This window comes from Lynx canadensis, chromosome B2 (assembly GCF_007474595.2).
Source record: "Lynx canadensis isolate LIC74 chromosome B2, mLynCan4.pri.v2, whole genome shotgun sequence".
Taxonomy (NCBI): Eukaryota; Metazoa; Chordata; class Mammalia; order Carnivora; family Felidae; genus Lynx; species Lynx canadensis.
The window spans coordinates 126,014,148-126,028,465 of NC_044307.1; positions in this window are offsets into that span (position 1 = coordinate 126,014,148).

The following is a 14,318-nucleotide window of genomic DNA, read 5'->3' on the forward strand; positions in this document are numbered from 1 at the left end:
ACAAAGGCAGCTTTCAATGACAAATCGTTGAGACAGTTGTCACTCAGACTCGACTGTGGAAGCATATGTAATGCACACACTTCAATGTTATGCATAAATAATTTTAACTATGCAGTTCAAGTTCTGGTTTTATATCAGATCTGCATATATATGATACTTGTGGTCAAATCTTAAGATTGGCAAAGTCATTTTGAAGCTGCTTATATTCTGAGTGCAGGTTTCACTATTACAACTGCATGATGTTAACTCACGAAACAGCAGCCGTCAAAGATCTCTTTGTCCCACGCTCATACATTTGTAATCTGACTCTGTTCACTGAGTTTTCTTCTTGCAGTTCCTCTTTAAATTATAGTCGTTATGCACTGACTTCCCTATGTATCTCACCCATCTCCTTTATCTCAGCCTTTCCATACTTTGCCATTCTGTTCTCACACGCATTTATTTAAGGCTTCAACGTGTCTCTAACCCTCTAAAGGTTCAAGAGTTGTCTGAGATGTGTAGGGCTTTTAAGACAACCTGGGGGCTTTGCATATACCTATAAATTCCTGTCATGAAAACAGTTTGGGAAGTTCAGTTCATTTCAAGTCAACCTTTACTGAGCACCTACTCTGTGTTAATAAGTGTACTAGATGCTGAGAACAGAATGTTGAATAACATGATCATTGCCATTGACAAATTTATGGTCTAGTGGAGGAGACAGTCACTTAACAGTTTTCCTGTCCCCTGCATTGAATGTTGTATCTGTGCACTTCCCCACCCCCGCCCTCCACCTCTGAGTCTCACACTGGCTGTGTTCCCAGTTTGAGGATGTCTGGATCTCCTCTAATGGCCTTTGATCCCCTTTTACATGAACATTTTGCAGGAGCTTGTGAACTTTTAGGCTGCTTACGCTGAGAGCCTTGTTTTGCCCTGCTTGTCTGCACTGGAAAGACGAAATGCAAATATTTCACCTTACATCCACAGAGGATTTGGAGTTAAGCTTTCTCTGCTCTCGAGGAGAGCTAAATTTTCCATTTTTTAATTAACATATTAATTTCAAAATTATCAAGTCTATTGTGAAACTGCCACAGGAGAAGACGGTGACGTGACGGAAGACAATGCTTTGGAGGGAAACAGAAAATAGTGGAGGAGGGATTTTCCAATGAGAGGGGCTTATCAGAGCGCTCCTTGGGAGCCTGGGAGTTGATCAGGGAGAAGCAGCTTAGAAGGCTTGGGGCCCTGGCTCAAGAAAGGCAGGGTGAGTAAACCTTAGAAAGGCCTGCCAAGAGGGGCAGTGTTTGAAGCCAAAATAGTCTGAAGTCTCAGAACCTCCAACTTCACTGGAGAAGTCCCTTGACTAGGCTCAAGGACCCAACCAGCCAGAACTCTCCCTGTCCACACCCTGCTCAGCATAAACAGTAGAGATGCATTGGGAACGTATAATTAAATGTTACCATACAGCAAATTTGAGGTGTTTTCAAAAGTACATGTCATTTGGCAATGCCTTATTAGAAAAGTATGGAGCCTGAAATTAAACGATACACACTAGCTTAAGAATGATATACTTAACTGAAAGTCCTTTATAATTAATCATAAGCATACTTAACATTTATGATTATTGAAAAGAAGAATAACATTAACTGAAGGCAAGAAGTATCACAAAATAAGACCAGTGTTTCACTGATAACAAAGTGACCTTCCGGATATGGCCAAATTCCAACCTTTGGCCTGTGGAAATGTAAGTAGGTACTTTGACATAGGTTGGCAAACAGTATTCTTAGCAATCGGTGTTTCTAATCTCAAATCTTGCCACACTGAGGGCTCTACCCTGTGTGTACTTAAGATCTCTCTGCCCTTCATTGGTTTGAAAATCAGCCTGGCTTAGCTAGCTGTCGGGGGTTCTCTACTCATGGGGACAATGGTTTAACTGCAAACAGGTGCTTCTGAACACCATTGCAGAATACTAAAAAGGGAGGGTTTGGTAAGAGACTTATATTATCTCAGCTCAAGCATTAGCAAGTAGATATTTCTTCAAAAGAGTAAATGGTCCTAGACAGCACATGGAAAATCCCTGTTAGAGATAAGAGTGATCTATTAAGTTCATAGTAGACACCCAATAAATGTTTGTTTAATGGTTAAAATTATCAAAGGCAAATATAACGTAACTTACAAATTTTAATACGCAAGTCTTTCATTACTATGACATACCTTTCTTCTCTCCCATAAGCTTTGACTTCCTATTAATGCTCCAGGAATTCAATAACCTCTAGGATGATCCAAATTGCTTTGTCCTTATTTCTGTGCTCGTAAAGCCACTTTGTAAAAACCAATCTGATTTTTCAAGTACAGTAATCTGTTTGCAAATTGTAGATGTCTCTAGGTGGATAACTAATCTCTTTTATAGTTACAGTTCCTCCTATATAATAATATTGATATTGCAAAGACAGTCATCTATATACAGTACTTGGTTAATACTAGCCAGTCTTCCTGAGATGTGTCAAACCTGGAGGAACCCCCTGAAGCCACTTAACTACTCAGAGGAGAAACCCATTTAGAAACATCTGGATGTCTGAATTTTTAAATTGAAATCTAAATGCTTGAGTGACATAACGTGTCAAACTCAATCAGACTTTATAAGCCCAAGGAAGTAATTAGCTATTTTAAGGATATCTGTGGCAATGAAAGCCATGTTCTGAGTTCCTAAGAAATCAATGAAGAGATTGGAATTAGTCCTAGAAAGATGTCTCTATTTATCAAATAATTCTTTTTTAAAAATATTTATTTATTTTTGAGAAAGAGAGAGAGACAGAGAGAGAGAGACAGAGCACAACCGGGTGAGGGGCAGAGAAAGAGGGAGACACAGGCTCCAGGCTCTGAGCTGTCAGCACAGAGTCTGATGCAGGGCTCCAACCCATGAACCATGAGATCATCACCTGAGCCAAAGTCTGTCACTCAACCAACTGAGCCATTCAGGTGCCCCGCAAATGCTTCTTCTTCTTTTTTTAATGCTTATTTATTTTTGAGAGAGACAGAGACAGAATGCGAATGGGTTAGGGGCAGAGAGAGAAGGAGACACAGAACCCGAAGCAGGCTCCAGGCTCTGAGCTGTCAGCCCAGAGCCCCACGCGGGGCTCGAACTCACGGACCGCTAGATCATGACCTGAGCCAAAGTTGGACGCTCAACCGACTGAGCCACCCAGGCGCCCCTCAAATACTTCTTATAACTTACTTAAAACATCACAAACAGTTGCATCCACACTGCTAAGACAAGCAAGGAGCAAATGTGGTGTGTGTACCTTCCCCACATATTTCTGTTGTTTCATCTCTTAATTAAATACATGTGACAACCGCCAAAAAGACATTTGAAATTTACTCATTGATAGATCTTTTAAATTTAAATAGACAAAACCATCAAATCATATTTCTCTGAAATTTTCCTCAGGAAGATTTAATAAATGGTGTATCACAAATACTAGTAAATGACAGCTAAAAGGCAGATATTATGGAGAATTTTACATGTAATTGCTAACATTTAAAATTCACATCATGTTGTAAACTATAATATAATATCAATGAAACTTTCCCTGTATCCCATTAAACATGGATTCAACTAATTTTTATGTTTTAGTAGCTTATTTCTGTTGAACATGATCCAGAGGCATTGATACTGAGGGTAGAAACTAAACATGAATCTCACAATAAAAGAACAGTGGAAATAGAATATAAGTGCTGAGGGGCAACCTGGCTGGCTCAGTCTGTAGAGCATGTGACTTTTGATCTCAGGGTCGTGAGTTCAAGCCCCATGTTGGGCATAGAACTTACTTAAAAAAAAAAAAAAAAAGAATATAAATGCTGATAATTATATGTACTCAATACACACTACATTTTTTCATATTACCTCTTTCCTAGAAGCTTGTTTAAGTTTTGATGAATTTAAAGAAATCTAGACTACAATGGCTAAGCTGACTGGTTTATACATCTAATCTTTCATTTAAATTTTTTTTTCACTTAATGTTTATTATTTTTGAGACAGAGAGAGATAGAGTGTGCGAATAGGGGAGGAACAGACAGAGAGGGAGACACAGAATCCGAAGCAGGCTCCAGGCTCCGAGCTGTCAGCACAGAGCCCGATGCGGGGCTGGAACTCACGAGCTGTGAGATCATGGCCCGAGCTGAAGTCGGACGCTTAACCGACTAAGCCACCCGGGCACCCCTAATCTTTCATTTTAAATAGCCCTGAGAGGAGTCAAAAGGTTAGACAGTCAGCCCTCAAGTCCATTCAGCTAAGCAATTGTTGAGTGCCCACTCCATGCTAGGTAGGCATGGTGCTAAGCATTGCAAAGGATACAAAATGAATAAGACACTGTCCACTCTAGAAAACTTCGCAGTCTACCAAAGGGGAGTGACCGTGGTACAAGTTCCAATACAAATTTCAGTAAGTGTGTTTTGTAAAACAACAGACTGCAGCATCTTTTGTCTTCTTAAGAGGATTTTTCTAAAAGGATTTTGTTGTAATTCATATCACAGAAAAGAAATTGCTATAGGCTTAGTTTCATGGATAGAGATTAATGGTGGAAAGAAAGAAAGGAAGAAGGAAGAAAAAGAGAGAAAAAGAAAGAAGAAAATAAAGAGAAAAAAAAAGAAAAGAAGAAAGAAAGAAAGAAAAACAGAGGCAAATTCTAAAGCCTCTGCCAGGTCTTCCAAGTTGCTCAAGGGTCAAAGAAGATGCTTCTTTTCAGCAGAGCACATTAATGAGACTTTGGAGTTTGGACTAGAAAGCGAAACTTCTCTGCATAATAAAGGAACTGAAGATTCTGGAGCCTGAGAAGCAAGACCTTGGCAAACAGACAGGGAGATGTGAGGACAGTGCCTGGCAGCAGGTAGGAGCTGCAGGAAGAGAGAGGGGCCAGTGAGCAATTCCAGAGACAGGGCAGTGAAAGGACTTTTGAACACAGTATCTTGTATTCCATTATAAATTGCCTGCTTTGCTTTAATATAATTGCCTTTATCCTTAAATCTTATCTTGAGAATACTGGTGGCCTTATGGGGACTAAACCCACTTTTTTTTTTTTTTTTAATAAGTAGATTTCCTGCCCAATGTGGGATTGAACTCACAAAGCCGAGATCAAGAGTCACATGCTCAACCAACTGAGCCAGCCTGGCTCCCCACCCCACACTTTGTTTAGGACGACCAGGTAAGAGTGTTTTTCACAGCTGTGTATTACTATGGAAAAGCCATCAAAACTACCGTGGTGTTCCATTCCTATTGTATTTCATATGCAATTTATTTTTAATAAACTTTGTATTTTTTAAAAATTCACATCATGTTGTAAATTATGGCTGCCTTGACATTCTTCCATTCTTCACCCAATGCCAAATGTTTTTTGGGGAAGGTGGGAAGGAAATGGTGTGTGTGTGTGTGTGTGTGTGGTGAATTAAAGAAATAGAGCTTTTCCATGTTTATTCTGAACATGCATGAAATGTGAGTTGTAATTAGGGTTAGAGAACTCAGAACAAACAGAAAGCAGGAGAACGTATTTCCCGAGAATTTGCAAAAATATAAGGCAGAGCACTGGACTTCCTAGAGGATTGGAATAGTGAACCTGAACTGACTTTATGAAACTTCAAAAATGATGGTGATATTTGCATTTCATAAGGTGGCACAAGATAATTGTCCTAAAAGATGTCCAAAGTGCTGGAGGACTCTCGAAGGGGGATATGACACATCAGCGGCAGAGGGGACTGGAATGAAGGAAGAGAACAGGGCTGGACACGTTTCCTGTATTAGTTCATTTCCCTTCAAATCCTTCTGCAATGAAGAGGGACGACGAAAAGAGACACGAATTTATTTAATCATTACAACAATCCAGTGAGTAGGTTTTAGTATCACTAATGTTTAGATTAGAACACTGAGGCTCATAGGGGGGCCCGGGTGGCTCAGCTGGTAAGTCCCCGATTCTTGATACGGACTCAGGTTGTAATCTTGAGGTCCTGGGATTGAGCCCCGAGTAGATTCAAGAGCCTGCTTGGGATTCTCTCTATCCTATCTCTGCCCCTCCTCCACTTGTTCTCTTTCTCTTTCTCTAAATAAAGAATAAATACATGAATACGTAAATAAAAAGAGAACTGAGGCACATAGAACTTAGTTCCTTTCCCGAGGATGTACGCAGTCAGGACAGGAGCCCGACTAGGTAACTGGGTCACCTCCGCCTTATGTAACACATGGAATTTTGTTCAAGTGAGAGCATTCAAGTTTGGTCTTGAAGTTCAGTAGGCAAAGATATGGTGGGGGAGGAGGAGGGGAGACTCATCAGGCAAAGGGAACAATCTGAGCAAAGGCAAGAAAGTGGGGATTTGGTGGTTTCAGGACAGGGACAGAAGGGGGTCCGAGGTCGTATGCCAAGCACACAGCAAGTGCTAACTAGGTGTTTACAGAAGAAAGCTAATCCACACCTCATCCCCACACAGTACTCTGCACCAGACGCAGGAAAAGCATGGAGTGCAATTTGACTGATTCATGGTTTTCACAGATGGTTTTTGGGTAGTCAGGAATCTGGAAGGTTGTGGGAGGATTTAAAAGGCAGGTGAAAAGTGTCTACTGGTTTAACAGACCACCGGGAGATTCTGAAGGTTTTGAGTGACTGACTAAGGCTGCACTTTCAGAAAGTTAACCTGGCAGTCGGGTGAAAGATGGACCGCACCGGGGCATTCCAGACTCGAATGTGAGGCCAACGCTGTTTCAGTAAGTCTGAGATTCCATGTGTCTGACCGGCTCTCTCCCTTAGAGATTCTGACACAGAAAAGCTGGTGTGGGCTGGGGGATCGAAGACCCCCATACAGAGAAAACACCAGAGGGGTGTGGGCTAGGGTGGGGTTGGGCAGAATGAGAAGACAAGTGTAGACTTGTCTGCGAGGACTTCTTTGCTTAGGCAGTAAAAAGGGGCCAGTGAAGGAGTCAGAGAAGGAAGAAACGGCCCTTGATGCTGGCAAGTGTCCTGAGCTGGTGAGCTGTCCTTCCTTCCCAGCCTTTCTGTGCCTACACGAGTGCTAGGTTTGCCAGTGTGCCCACTGCTGATTAAGGAACTTGAGGCTGTGGACTCCAGCCTCTCCCAGATGTCCCCTCCAGAGGGCAGAGTGCCCATCAGGTTGGCATTATTGCCGATAGTCCCTCTAGGAGCTTTAGGGTGTGCAGATTAGGGTTCTGGCCCACAGATTTTCTTCCCCTGGGCTGTGACTTTTCCTGCTCTGATTCCTCCCCTCCATCCCCAGTCCTGGACCCCGTGGCAACATCTGCTTCTGTTCCTGCATCTGGTCCAGAGTATAGTGAGGGGATGGGGTGTGAGATAATTCTGCTCTGTAAATGTTTATTTAGTGTTCTCTGTGCTAGGCACACGCCATGTATCTTCTCCTCCTGGCTGAAAACTCTGGATCAGAACTCCAACTCCAAACCGCTTTAAGTTGTGCTTCTTTTGGACTCAGCCTTAGGCTACCACTTCCTTCCCAAGAGACCTCGGTGGACCCTGCTTCCTGCGTCCCCTGCTTCCCGCTTGCTCCCCGGCATCCATTCTGACGGGCTCCACTTCTTTCTGAGCTCCAGCAGCCTAGACTTCAAGCAGGTGGTGGCCCTGAGCACTCCCACTCACTCTCCCTTAACGGGTAGCGATCATGACCATGGGGACTGATGACGATGTCAAGTGCTACAGAGCGCTGCTTGACAGTGAGAACTGGGAGCAGGTCATTGCATTTGCCAGTTGGGCGTCATTAGTGACCTTAAGACTAGAGACAGTAGCTTTGGTAAAAAGGTGAAGGCAGAAGCCGGATTACAAGTAGTAAGATAAATAAATGGTGGATGATGAGGACTAGCAGCTGCAAGTTTGAAGTGTTCCTTGAAGAAATTTCTTGACGGGGCGCCTGGGTGGTTCAGTTGGTTAATCGTCCGACTTCAGCTCAGGTCATGGTTTTGTGGTTTGTGAGTTCGAGTTCCGCATCGGGCTCTGTGCTGACAGCTCAGAGCCTGGAGCCTGCTTGGGATTCTGTGTCTCCCTCTCTCTCTGCTCCTCCCCCACTTGCCCTCTGTATCTCTGTCTCTCTCAAAAATAAAGATTAAAAAAAATTAAAAAAAAAAAAAAGAAATTTCTTGAGAAAAAGAGAAAAAAAACTCAAGCAAGCAGCAGGGTTGAGGATTGAGGGGAGGAATTGTGGATTAAATTTCTAGAGGATTTACCACTTCGGGGTAAGAATTTAGGTTTCATGTGAGAAAAGTAGGAGGCCTAGAACAGAACTAATTTGTAAAGTTTTTTGGCTGGTGGGTCGGGAGTGGGGGAAATATTGCAAGAGCTAAATATTGGTTATCTTATTAAGATTCTTAGCAATTTTCCAGATTTTGTTGATTTATTTTTAATTTTTATTATTATTATTTTTTGCCATCTCTAACAGCTCTGTCCAACAGAACTTTCCGGAAAAGTAGAAATGTTCTGTGCTGTAAGACAGCAGCCTTTAACCACTTGTAGCAATTGAATACTTGAAATGAGGCTACTGTGACTGAAGGTCTGAATTGTTAATGTTATTTCACTTCAATTCATTTAATGAAAATGACATTTATTTAAATGAAAATATCCATATGGGTCTAGTGGCTAGTTACTGTACAGGACAGATCTATAGAGCTGCTGTTGTCTTTTGGGATGATTCCTCTCCCACACCTCCTTGGTAGAGAAGCTATCTCATTTACAGCTTTTGGAATGCAGCCATATATATTTGATATATTAGATTTAATTGGGAGTAATAATCAATAATAATCAATCTAAATTGGGTCTATTAGATACTTTTTCTTTTTTTCTTAAAAAATTTTTTTTGATGTTTATTTATTTTTGAGAGACACAGAGAGAAAAAGCATGAGTGGGGAGGGGCAGAGACAGAGGGAGATAGAGAATCCGAAGCAGGCTCCAGGCTCTGAGCTGTTAGCACAGACCCAGAGTTGGGGCTTGGGAATGGCAAGATCATGACCTGACGCCCAACCGACTGAGCCACCCAGGCACCCCAGATACTTTTTCAAGAGTCCGGAATGGAGATCCTGAAAGACTGCATTATTGGCCTTGAATTTGCATCTTCTATATATATTTTTTTTTTTTAATTTTTTTTTCAACGTTTATTTATTTTGGGGACAGAGAGAGACAGAGCATGAACGGGGGAGGGGCAGAGAGAGAGGGAGACACAGAATCGGAAACAGGCTCCAGGCTCTGAGCCATCAGCCCAGAGCCCGACGCGGGGCTCGAACTCCCGGACCGCGAGATCGTGACCTGGCTGAAGTCGGACGCTTAACCGACTGCGCCACCCAGGCGCCCCGCATCTTCTATATTAAAGCAACCTATACTGATTGGAATTCCGGGCGCAAATTATGGTGGTAGAAAAGATACTTTGGGGGAAAGAGACCTTCCTGAGCACCTCTCAAATCTTGTAATATTGTTGAGTCCCTACCTTGCCAAGGGACATCTGCTCAAACTAGGAAAGTGCCACTACCAGAGACAACATGAATGAGGGAGCCTGGGCAGAGACTAGAACAGACCCATTACATTCTGTGGGATCAACTAAAAAGACAGTAGCTGCAGCAGCTGAAAAGCACTATGGGTGGCTCAGTTGATTGGCTGGCCGACTTCAACTCAGGTCATGATCTCACAGTTTGTGAGTTTGAGCCCCTCATCAGGCTCACTGCTGTCAGTGACGAGTGCTCTTTGAATCCTCCGTCCCTTCGCCCTCTGCCTCTCTCCTCCTCCTCTCAAAAATATATAAAGCATTAATAAACAAAAAAAAAGCAGAAGTCCCTTGGAATTCCTTGGAGCAAAACTGCTGCCACGAGATTTCTGCAGGCTTCATAGGCTTGACTAGACCAGTTGGTTCTCAACGTTGACCACACATTAGAATTATTTCGGGACCTTAAAATATATGTGTCTCAGGGAGTATGATTTAACTGGTTTAGATAGGTCTGGGGCACTGCTTCTTAAGGGTTGGCAAATGATTCTAATGTGTAGCCAGATTAACTACCACTGTCATGCTTTGTGGCATTAACCTCTTCCACTCCAGGCCTTTGTGACCCTCAGACAACACCTCGGACATTTGGTCTAGAAAGTCTACTTCTCGGTGCCCACCTTGCCTCCTGACTCCACTGTGATCACTACAGCTGCCTGTCTGGCTGCTCTTTGCACATAGCATTTAACCTCTTGTGATTAGTTCAATGATCTTGAAATTTTAACTCTCAGCTGGCAACACAGACCATTTGGACCAGGCTCAATAAAGGAGTAATGTAGCCTCTCCCTTACTGGAGAAGCAACAAAGACTTAGGAAAAAGAAAGTGGAAGAACTGAAAACCAAATGAAAAAAATCTACAAAAGAGAAGGGTGATATATGGGTAGGGTGACCAGTTGTCCTAAATTGACTGGGCCTGTCCCCAGCTTTTACTTTTGATGCTGTCCTTGGTGCATAGGCATTTTAATTTTTATGAAATGCAGGTTAGCTATTTTTCCTCTGGTTGCTTGAGCTTTTGGTGTCATAGCTTAGAAAATGTTCTCTAACCCAAGGTCATGAAGATTTACACCTATGTGTCCTAAGAGATTTATCGTTTCTACTCCTATGTTTATACCTTTGATCCATTTTAAGTTTTTATATTATATGAGATAGGGATCCCATTAATTATTTTCCTTATGGATATCCAGAGTCTCAGCACCATTTGTTGAAAATTCCATTCTTTCTCCATTGAATGGTCTTGGCACCCTTATAAAAAATCAATTGACCATAAATGAATATATTTATTACTGCACTGTGAATTCCATTCCATTTTCTACATGTCTATATTACACTTACTGTACCTATGTAGTAAGTTTTACATTACTCACTATAGCTTTGTAGTAAGCTTTGAAATCAGGGACTGTGAGGTCCTCCAACTTTGTTCTTTTTCAAATTCTTTTGGCTCTTCTGGATCTCTTTAATTTCCATGTGAATTTTAGGAGTAGCTTGTCAAAAAAAAGTTAGAGTTTTTATAGGGATTGCCTTCAATCTGCAGATCATTTAGGGAAATATTGCCATCTCACAACATTAGATATTTCAATCTATGAATACAATATATTTTTCCAATTTACTTAGGTTTAAAATTTTTTTTCTGTCAACAGTATTTTGACAAGGGTAGAAGCCTTGCACTTCTTTATTTTTTTTTTTATTTTTTTTTTTATTTTTTTTTTTTTGTTTTTTGTTTTTTTTTTTTTTGCACTTCTTTAAACTTACTCCTAAGTATTTTATTTTTTTCATGTTATTATAAGCACAATTTATTTCTTAGTTTCATTTTCAGATTTTCATTGCTAGTATATAGAAATACAATTGATTTTTAAAAAAGATTTATCTTTTTTTTATTAAAAAAATTTTTTTAATGTTTATGTATATCCGAGACAGAGAGAGACAGAGCATGAGTGGGGGAGGGGCAGAGAGAGAGGGAGTTGGTTGCTCAATCGGCTGAGCCACCCAGGCGCCCCAAGATCTTATCTTTTAAAGTAATCTCTAACCCCAGAGTGTGGCTCAAACTGCACGCTTAGATCAAGAGTCGTATGTGCCCCACCTACTGATCCAGCCAGGTGCCTCTACAACTGATTTTTATATATCGATATATCCTGCAACCTTGCTAAACTGGCTTATTATCTCCTTTTTGTGAATTCTTTAGCAGACATTCTTGTCTTGTGCCTGATCTTAGGGGAAATGCTTTCAGTTTTTCACAATTAAGCACAATGCTAGCTATGAGTTTTTATAGTTGCCCTTATTATTATTAGGTTGAGAAAATTTCCTTCTTTTCCCAGTTTGTTTGAAGGGTTTTTATTGTAAAAGAGTACTGCACTTTATCAAATGCTTCTTTTTTTCATCTACTGAGATGATTACACATGGATTCCCCCTTTATTCTATTAATATATTATATTACACCGATTAAATTTTCTACTGTTGAATAATCCTTGCATTCCTGGAATAGGCCTTGCTTGGTCAAGATCCTCTATTTTTTTTTTTTTTTTTTTTTTTTATACTGTTTACTTAAAAACAGCACAGCCACAAGAAAATAATTAAGTGTCCAGCTTAATGAATTCTCAAACATCTGTTTAACCAGTGAATAGATCAAGAAGCAGAACATGATCACCACCCACAAGGCCCCCGCCGTGCCCTGTTTTAGTCATCCTACCACCCAACAAAGATAACCGCTATCCTAATTTTTAACACCTCTGATTAGTTTTGCCTGCTTTTAAAACTTTATGTCAGATCATTTCACTCAACACTGTGTTTGTGAGGTTCATCTGCATTGTTGCGTGTCGGTTGTTGGTTGTGGCTTTTCCTTGGCGGATCATTTTCCGGTTTATGAATAGGTCACAATTTATTAACCCTTCTAATGTTATTGGACATTAGATAACTTGAGTTTAGAAATATTCTGAATAGTGCTGCCATGACTATTTCTGTCATATCTTTTTCTTTTTTTTACATTTTTTAAATTTTTATTTATTTTTGAGAGAGGAGAACAAAGCGTGAGTAGGGGAGAGGCAGAGAGAGAGGGAGACAGAATCCGAAGCAGGCTCCAGGCTCTGAGCTGTTAGCTCAGAGTCCGATACGGGGTTCAAACCCACGAACCATGAGATCATGATCTGAGTGGAAGTTGAACGCTTACCACCTGAGCCACCCAGTGCCTGTTCTGTCATATTTTTTGATGAATCTCTGTCCCTTTTCTCTTGGGTATATACTCAGGATAGAATTGTTACCCTCAAGATTTCTTAACAAATATTGCTTTCTATTCATTACAATGCAGCAATTATGTTTTTAAAATGACTAATTCAATTTGTCATGAAACCTTTAAATATAATGTTACTATTTTCTCATTCCAGGAACATGTCATTTTTAATTTTTATCTAAAATTTTTTAATATATATATATATTTTTTTTTTGAGAGAGAGAGAGAGAGAGGAGAGAGAGGAGAGAGAGAGAATGAGCAGAGGAGGGGCAGAGAAAGAGGGAGACACAGAACCCAAAGCAGGCTCCAGGCTCTGAACTGTCAGCACAGAGCTAGATGCGGGACTTGAACTCACGAACCATGAGATGGTGACCTGAGCCGAAGTCGGACGCTTAACCGACTGAGCCACCTAGGAGCCCCAGGAACATGTAACTTCTTAAGAAAATTACTAGCACATACGCCATCCTTAATTCTGGAATAGTGCATAGCAACACTGACTAATATAGTAGCCACTAGTGTATAAGGCTATCAAGCACCTGAATGTTCTGTAGGTATAAAATACACCTTAGACTTCAAAGACGGTACAAACAAGGAATGTATAATATCTCATTAATAATTTTTACAGGTGGTAATGATAGTATCTTGGCTATACTCGGTTAGAACATATTATTAAAGTTAATTTCACATTTTTTAATGAGGCTAATAGAAAATTTTAAATTACATGTGTGGCTCACAGTTATATTTCTATTGGACAGTACTGGTCTATATTATGCAATTAAATAAATGGATAAAGATTGTCTTAATATTTCACATGTACATTACCGAAAGTTCTTTTCGACAAAGATCATGCTGCGGGCTACTTTGTACCCTCCCATATTGGCAAACTGTTGCTGGCACATCCCTGATGTTTAATAAATACTTCTTGGGGCGCCTGGTTGGCTCGGTCGGTTTGATGCGTCCGACTTCGGCTCAGGTCATGATCTCGCGGTCCGTGAGTTCGAGCCCCGCGTCGGGCTCTGTGCTGACAGCTCAGAGCCTGGAGCCTGTTCGGATTCTGTGTCTCCCTCCTCTCTCTGCCCCTCCCCTGTTCATGCTCTGTCTCTCTCTGTCTCAAAACAAGATAAACGTTAAAAAAAATAATAATACTTCTTAACTGTTTGATAAACCTTAGTTTTTGCTTTTTTAAGTTAAAACTCCACATTGTTTAGCTACATGTTGATATTCCTGAGAGAAATAGGAAAAAGATGGCAAAATTCTGTATAGAAACTGAAGAGTAGGAATTGGGTAGGAAAATGTTAATTGGCAAACACTTTAATATTTCTTTCATCAAAAATAACGGTCTTGAATTATAGAGTAGTATGGAAGATATGTTATACTTAGTGCAGCCTACGTACAACCAAGTATTTTCAAAGACTGATCCATTTTTATATTAATAGGGACCTCTACTGCTTAATAGTCTTTCTTTTTTTTTTTTTTTTTTGCCCATTGGTAGAGTACTGTGAAACACGAATTACTTAGTCATAACAGAAGGAGCAGGCTACAGATTGATTATTCATCTCACGGCTTATCTGAATGAAGATCCGTGATCACTGCCCCA